This window comes from Triticum aestivum, chromosome 2A (genome assembly GCF_018294505.1).
Source record: "Triticum aestivum cultivar Chinese Spring chromosome 2A, IWGSC CS RefSeq v2.1, whole genome shotgun sequence".
Classification (NCBI taxonomy): domain Eukaryota; kingdom Viridiplantae; phylum Streptophyta; class Magnoliopsida; order Poales; family Poaceae; genus Triticum; species Triticum aestivum.
The window spans coordinates 577,739,193-577,745,069 of record NC_057797.1 but is presented as its reverse complement, the minus strand read 5'-3'; the positions used below and the strand labels follow the sequence as shown (position 1 = coordinate 577,745,069).

Below are 5,877 nucleotides of genomic sequence, written 5' to 3'. Positions count from 1 at the left end.
GCTAACATCTTGATTTGTCACTTGCATCCCCTTCGAAGAAATCTGTCATCTCTCGACGGTACTGCCGGTCTCACAACACCAACATGCTTCTTATGAGTAGTAGTGGCACATGGAGACAACAACAACGGAATTTGGATTTTTGTCGCGACGAAGTGAGATCAGACTTTGCAAGCACACTGCCTCGACCACTTGAGGGGGTTATCGGCAAAGTCGCATTAAGCGTTACAGAGCCTCTCCGCACAAATCACTGTCACTAAGAGGACGGAAACTCAGGTTTTTACTGAATACTTATCCCTAAAGAAGCATGAAACGTTCCACGTGAATTACGCAAAAGAAGACACTCATGCGTCCGTTTCAGGATGCATTTATATACTGCTAAAAATAGCACCCGCTTCGGTCTTCCCGCTCCCCGATCCTAAAGACGCGCACGTTACTCCCGAACCTCGCCCCGCCCATTCGGTCCTCCACGTGTAGCGATGGCTACCCCCCCCCCCCCCCCCCGCCCCGGCCCCCCGCGCGGTGCACGCAGTTTTCGCAACTTCTTTTTGGAATGAAGTAGTATGGATGGACCACTTTTGAGGGAATTGGACAAAGTCTTGTTTTCATTCCATGGTATAACTCACTTCCCTTGCTTACCAAGAGATAGATAATCCTCTCTTGTCATGAAAACACTCCCTTGTAGTGCAAAGTACTACTCTTTTTTAGCCTGTCAAAAAAAGCATACTGCTATTTCTTAGAGTATTAGGCAAAAAAGTACTGATCGCAAAAGGCTTCTCACAGAGTTTCCCTCTCGTTGAAAAGAATAATAAGCAAAGACACCCATGGCAAACCAAGTCCACGTCCAAGCCCAGTTTCCCGCGGAGCGACCGAACCCAGGAGCTCCCAGCCCTCCCGAGCCTACAGAGCAGGGGGGGTTTGCTTGCTGCAGTGGACAAAACATTTCCCACAGGCGCCGGTGGTCCCGGTCCGCGTCTTCTCAGCCGTCGCCTATTTAGTGCCGCGCACACCGCAGGCTCGGACACTTCCCCCCTGCCTGCTCCTCCTCGCACACTCCTCTCTTCTCGGTTCTCGCTCCCCGTTCCGCTCTCAAGTTTCTCACCGCCATCCCCAATCCTGCCGTCGCGGCGCAGCCGTGCGCCCGCCATGGCATCGGCAGCGTAAGTACGCCGCGTCGGCCTCTGTTTCTGGTCTCCAACTCTCCGCTCGTCCTCTCTGTCCTTTTTTTTTTCTTTTTTCTGCTGCTCTGGATCTTGTTTGTTTTATCTTCTCACGCACGCGGTCTGGGGGTATTATCTGTGTCTTGAGGGGGCTGGGTTTCGGCTTCATCCGGAGGGGCGTCGCGATTGTTCGGCGAGTGGTGGATTCGGGTGCGTGGTTTTGGAGGAGGCCGGATGCTGATAACCTTAGCTTGAGCGCGTGGCAGAGGAGATGTCAGTTTGAGGGAGCGATGAGTGAGATCGTCGGAGAGCAGAGCAGCCCAGTGTGACGCCGCCGACGTGATTCCGGCCAGGTTTCCCTCGTAGTTGCAGTGGCGGTGCGGTTTTTCCTTTTTGGGACTACGATGGCGGCGGAGGGGTCTTCATCTCGAAGGAAGCAGTGAAGTTCTCGGGAAAAAGAAGACGAAAGCCGAGATGTCGTGAGCGCCTCCGCGCCGCCGTCGTGAATCCGGCCCGGTTTTACTCGTCGTCGCAGCGGCGGTGCAGGGGTTTCACGATCTGCTTGAGGTGGTGGTGGAGGAGGAAGCAGACAAGGGTTCTGTTCCGTTTTGCTCTGTTCTGTTTAGTGGAGACTGCTCTGGTCACAGCGAAGATGCTTCTGTTGTTACAAGCTCTCGGCCCTGGTAGTGGTAGCGGCCAAGGAGTAAGATGACGGGGGTAGAGAAATTGCAGATTTGTGCTGTTGGATCATCGACTTGCCTGTGTGCCATCTCGAACATGTTCGCTGTTGGGCCCTCCATCTCTATCTGCCAGCGAAAACTTATTCACAACTCTTCTGCTTAGCCTCGCTGTTTAATGTTTGCTGATTCAGGATTTAACTTATTCAGGTTTCTGTTTGCTGCAGGTTTAACGGGAGCGCCATAGATTCCACTGCTGCTCGCTGCAAACTGTCGGTGACACTCTGCCAACCTGATCATCATTCGATATGTTGCTTGTTGTTTAAATCATTGGCTGTGCAGATCAATGGGCTTGCTCTGCGTTACGTACTCTCCTGTTTCTTCTGAAACATAACAATGCAATTGAATTTATATTTTTGTCTCTGGCTAAATACGTTGAAAATAGCAATGCAAGGAAAAAGATTTGCAAACAAGTGTTAATCTATCAAATTTATCATAATTTGTACATAATTAATTATATCTTCATTCCTATGATTTTTCTTCGAGTTAGTGAACATGAATATCCTTGATTCGTTGGCTTTAAATATGGGGGCAGCTACGCGTTGGCCCGCGGATCTTTTAAAAAGATCTGCCGCCTCACGAGTCGTTGGATGTGGCACAATCCAGTGGCTCAAAGTCTCCCCCTACTTCGCAACAAAGGTCTTGTTGCAGAAACATTTACAACAAAGGTTATGTTGCAGATATATTTCTTGCAACATAGGTTGTGTCATGGGACTTTTTTGTAACAGAGTTCTTGTCGTAGATTTTTTTTACAACAGAGGTTTTGTTGCAGTATTTTTGCAACAGAGCTGATGTGGCAAAAGCTTGTCTAAGTTGCAGTGGTCGTTCGCCGCTATGGTTTGCAATGCCGTTGTTGTTGCAAGATGAAGTAAAGTGATACGTGGTAGGCAAGGGAAATAACAGGCTGTGTGCGAGCGTGCGTGACAGCGCATGGATCAAGGCGATCCAACAGTTGCGCGGGTGGCGGAACTCTCCACGCGATCAGCCGGCAGAGAATTAGCGTTTCCCTTTAAATATGTTTACGTCAGTTAATATCCTATGTTAATATCCTATGATTGAACCTAGAACTGAGATAGATGCCTGTTTGTGTAAAAGTTATCTCATATGTATCCATTTAGCTTAGTTGCTACATTTATTATGTTTTGTTGATTAAATTTGTTAACTGTTAGGCATCAAAAGATGATTACTAAAATAGATTTATCTCACAGATTCATCAGTTCATTGGTCACGACAATTGTTGCGGTGATAAGAAACCCAACTCATCCCCCGCCTAGCCAGATTGAGTGCCCAAACTGCAAATACCACATTGATGTAAGTACCATTAACTATTTAACATGACTCTTGCATTTACTTTTATTCTCGGTCCTCTTCTAGTTTCCAACCATTAAAAATATCATGATTTCTTGGAATCTTGTGGTGGCACTTCATGCTTTGTATTGCAGCTCTTATCACAGTGGCCAGGACTCCCCGCTGGTGTTAAATTTGATCCAACCGGTCTCGAACTGCTTGAACATTTAGAAGGAAAGGTTGGCAGGGCACCGTCCCATAACCTAATAGATGATTTTATTCCAACCATAGAGGAGGCTGAAGGAATCTGCTATACACATCCTGAAAATCTCCCTGGTACATGTTTCTTATTTTAGACTTGTTATTATCATGGCCTTCTAAATTAAATAGCTAGCTCAGACTATTCAGAGTAATTCTTGGTTAGTTAACTCATATACCCCTGTAGGTACCAAGATGGATGGGAGAAAGAGTCATTTCTTCCATAAAATATCAAATGCATACGATGTTGGCCAGCGCAAGCGTCGCAAGATTAGCAACAGTGACCATGTTGTTCGTGATGTGCATTTCAGATGGCAGAAAACTGGAAAATCCAAAGAAATCTCAGATAAGAACGGTGTCATAAAAGGGTGGAAGAAAATATTGGTTCTTATGATGCGTTCTAGGAAAGACGGTATCACCTCGCGTACAAAAACTAATTGGACGATGCATCAGTATCACCTTGGGGTAGATCAAGATGAAAAGCACGGGGAGCCTGTTGTTTCCAAAGTCTTTTATCAGTCAAAGAAAGATGAGCAGCCTGTAATGTGCCCTGTTAATGAAGAATCTGATCCATTTGCTGGGGAAATCGATACTACAACCCCAATGACATACCCTCCGCTTCCTCGTCCCCCAAACAGTAGCCCATCCAGAACCGAGCAGAATCAGGTAAATCTTCATTGACCAATGAAACTGTCATCAACTTTGTGAAAGCTTTTGTCTAACTTTATGGACCATGTTATAAAATACTTTGGCTTGTAGAATTATAGAGTAAGGATCAATAATATTGATCTGTGGATGAATTATTGGGAGCCCCTGAAACAATGCCTTGCAATACTAGGATCCCACCGTTTGAACAGTTTATTCTCAACTGTAGGTTCATGTAGTACAGATGCTATATACTGTACAAACTCGATGTAGAGGCCGGGAGGTTATCCTCCTTTTGAAAAAAATATACTGTACAAAAATAACAATATACTCCTACTATACATGAAAAATTTCTCTGCATGGTAAGAGTGCATCCAACAGTCTCACAAAAATATCAGAAGCTTTTAGTTCCATACAAAGATCAATGCTTAACAACTTAGAGTAATACCGCATATTATCAAGCCTTCAAACTCCTTCATTACCTGATTACTATAATAAACCTTTGAGCTTGTGTGCCAGTCTTTCCATGAACCCAAATCATGTCTTAAATAGGACATGCATTTTACTTTTTCTGCTACTAAGATAACCCCCTCAAGTATTGTGTTGTCACCTTGTAAAATGTTTTTTTGTGGGTGACCTTGTAAACTGTTATAACTTATAACTCCTTCATTTCACTGTCATTCATGTTACCGCTGCGATTGTGGCAGGAAGAGCACGCAGCGCTATCTGGCCCGGATGAACGCCCGTCACGCGGTGCAACCCCGGACTCCGTGTACCCTGAGATGCAACTTTTTCCTCTTGGCCTGGACGCTCTTCAGGGGTTGCCCGACCCCAGAATGACTCCGGGTTTCTCCCATATGGCCTCTTGGTTTGCTGGAACCTCATCGTATTCGAATGCCCTGGAGAATGCGCCACTGTCTGGCCTAGATGAATGCTTGCCACACGGCGGAACCCTGGACGCCGCCTACCCTGACCCTGAGGGGCAGGCCCTGCCTCTTGACGCGGAGGCACTTCAGGGGTTCCCCGACCTCGGAATGCCTCCGAATATCTTCCCCGTAAGTGCACCGAGTACCACCGCGTTTTCTGGTGCATATTTCTCAATTCTCATGACTCATCTCCTTGTCTCGTGTGTGTTTACAGCAGGACTTGCAGTTCAGGTCACAGGACATCTTCTGGGGGGAGGGGTTTTGATGCAGCGGCCCAACGAGAAGAGGCTGGTTTTTCTCGTGATGTAGCATGTTTTGTACTGTATATCTGTGCATGAGCGATGCATGTCCGAGAAAATTTTTCTTATAATCCTGGAGCTTGCCGATGAGTGTAGCTTGGCTATGTTTACTGTTTGCGGTAGTACCAGACAATTTTTTTCTTCAAATGTAGGAGCATCGCTCCCAATTGCATAGCCATGAAACTGATAAACAATAGTTTGTTCCTCAAAAGTGTTTGAAACTTATCAGTACAAAATAAACTTACATCTAATGTACAACTCTTACAGATGACGTCTTGTTAGAGTATCTTCAATGGCAGCCCTATTTTAGGGCCTAGCCGTTTTATACGGTTTTGAACCAAAAAAAAACCCACCAACCGCTGCCCTTGTAGCATATTTTCCCAAAAAAGAAATTTGGGCAGCCTGACAGGGTAGGCTGCGTATTTTTGGTAGTCCGATGACATGTGTTTAGTTACATAGGTACGTTGCATGAGAATAATATGGATTTGAGGTTTCGGTTTGATGATCCAATTGTGAAGGACAAATTTTATGTATTGTCCGGTCACTGTTCATGGATGTGTCTGGATGC

At 45.9% G+C, this 5,877-nt stretch overlaps 1 pseudogene; it reads left to right on the top strand.

The window, feature by feature from the left end:
• Nucleotides 1-857: 857 nt before the first annotated feature.
• On the top strand, nucleotides 858-5,553 carry LOC123185617 (NAC domain-containing protein 2-like; annotated as a pseudogene).
• Nucleotides 5,554-5,877: the final 324 nt, after the last annotated feature.